Source organism: Myotis davidii, unplaced genomic scaffold (genome assembly GCF_000327345.1).
Source record: "Myotis davidii unplaced genomic scaffold, ASM32734v1 scaffold89, whole genome shotgun sequence".
Lineage (NCBI taxonomy): Eukaryota > Metazoa > Chordata > Mammalia > Chiroptera > Vespertilionidae > Myotis > Myotis davidii.
The window spans coordinates 594404-596651 of NW_006300372.1; positions in this window are offsets into that span (position 1 = coordinate 594404).

The following is a 2248-nucleotide window of genomic DNA, read 5'->3' on the forward strand; positions in this document are numbered from 1 at the left end:
GGGGAAACAGCATATGGCCGGGTCGGGGTGGGGGCAGGGATGCTGAGTTGGCTCTGAAGCCCAAGGTGACTCGAAAATCTGCCAGGAAGAGGAGAGTGTGAAGGAGAAGAAGGGAAAGGATGGGAGGTGAGCTGTAGTGGAGGAGAAACTGAGGCAGCTCAAGGAAAGGACTGTGGGGCTGGGGCAGTTGACAGAGAATGGTTAGGTGTGTAGACTCTGGGGTCAGATGACACAGACTCTAACTCCAACTTCAATGGCAAGAACCATCTTTTAGTTTCCTCAGCTGCAAACCAGGGTACAAACAATGCCTACCCCAGGAGCCTCTAGTCCTCCACCATCAGAATCTAAACTTCATTTTGGCCTAGCTGCCAAGTAACCAGCAGCAGGAACCAAGTAAGCAGTCACAAGCACCGTAACTGCTGCGAGGCCCAGGAGGCCAACTTCCCACCCCAGTCTAAGTGCTGGTCACCTTTTCCTCTGGCTCCAGGTCCATAGGCCTGCACAGCAGGGGCTCCAAGAACAGTCACTGAAAAAATGAAAGACACAATACACGCCCAGTGGCCGGTACATTGTTCAAGAATCGCACCTTAACTGATCTAATGCCAGCAAATATTTCTGGAGCATTCACCCTGCGCTTAACAAATAAGACCCAGTTCCTACCCTCCTGATCTCACACATCACTGGGGGAGGAGTTTAAGGTGGCATGAGTGTGACCGGGGTGACTTCAGGGCATTCCCAAACCGAGGCCCAGAGGAAACAGTGGCCAGTACGTGGAGGGGAAAATGCGTGTGGTTAGGCTGGGTTGGGGAGGCGGCCCCTGGAGCCCTCCGAAGCAGGCCCTTGCCGGCCCCAGCAGTGATTAAAGTCCCTGTGGCTGGTTACTCCGCAGCCAGGCCGGAAGAGAAAGCCCGTAATTAACAAGCTGGCACTCACACAGCCGCATGTCAGCACGCCCAAGTGTTGGGATAGCTGTCAGTCAGTCGTAGCTGCTGGTGGAATTTTTTAGACAGCTGGGCTCAAGCCGGGAAATGAATATAAGTTACATTTCTATGCATCGTTGTTCGTGGTGGTAAAAAAAATTAATCAGTGACATAGCTGTGACACATACTCATTTAAGAGTCTACAGAGAAATGTTCATTTGTCAGAGGCAGCAAAGAAGAGATTATGTGTCAGCTGGGGAGGGGTGAAATATTTATACAATGGCTAATAAACACCGGTGTGTAAGGGGGTCAATTGATTGTGTCAGTGGCCACATGACAAATACACCATTGAGCGGCAATGGGCACTACCCCTGTGCCCGGGGGCTCCATTCTGATGACAAATACACAACATGTTACTGTTAACGCTCCCCGCCAGCACCCGCTCAGCCCTCTTTGCCGGCTGGGCGACTGCAGATTGCTAGGAAGCAGAACTCCCATGGACGCCGCCTACCCCCAACTTCATTAAGTTGAACTCGAAGTTGGTAAATGACTCCCCAAATGCCAAAACAGCTGCAAAACACATTTCTTTGTGTGTGTGTGCTGATTTTTAAAACTTCATATTTCTGAATTTCAGAAGGCCCGGAAAATGACTGGCCTTGCTTCCTGCCTCCACCAAGATCGCACCGGTGCTCCCGGTACAACCTCAGCCTCCCCTGAGCTTCCCTCCCCCGGCGCTGGGCAGAGGGCCTTGTGCAGGGCAGCAGGTTTGAGCTCCTTCCCTGTTCTCCCCCCGAGGCCAAGGCCCAGCTTGTCCCCCTGCTGCAGTAAGAGGCTCTTGTACCCTCGTGGGCGCAGTGGTTTTTCTGGGCCTGGACCCCTACCTATGGGGACAGTAGGCTGGTTGATGAGACATGTGTTGTTCCCCGTCCTGCCTCCCACCCTCTCCATGGGCAGCCTACCCGGAGCTGTGGGCTTGGTCATCAAGCTTCCCAGAAGCAGAAGCATCTCGTTACGGCCATGACCACGGAGCCCTGGTCACGTGCCAGGCCCTGTGGCGAGCACACTACATGCATCATTTCACTGAATCTTAACACAGCCTCTGGGGTATGTCTCATGGCCAGTGCAGCTGTGTCGGTGAGGAAACCAAGCCCCAGAGAAGCAGCTTCCTAAGGCCCACAGTGCCAAAGACGCGGGTAGGATCCCACCCGAGCAGGACTCTGCCTGGAGCACAGCCCTCTGGGTGCTGGTTCACTTGTCTCACCATGTTGGAGGCATGTGTCTCCCAGGTAACACCTGCAAAGTTTAATCCCCAAGACTAAACGATTCAG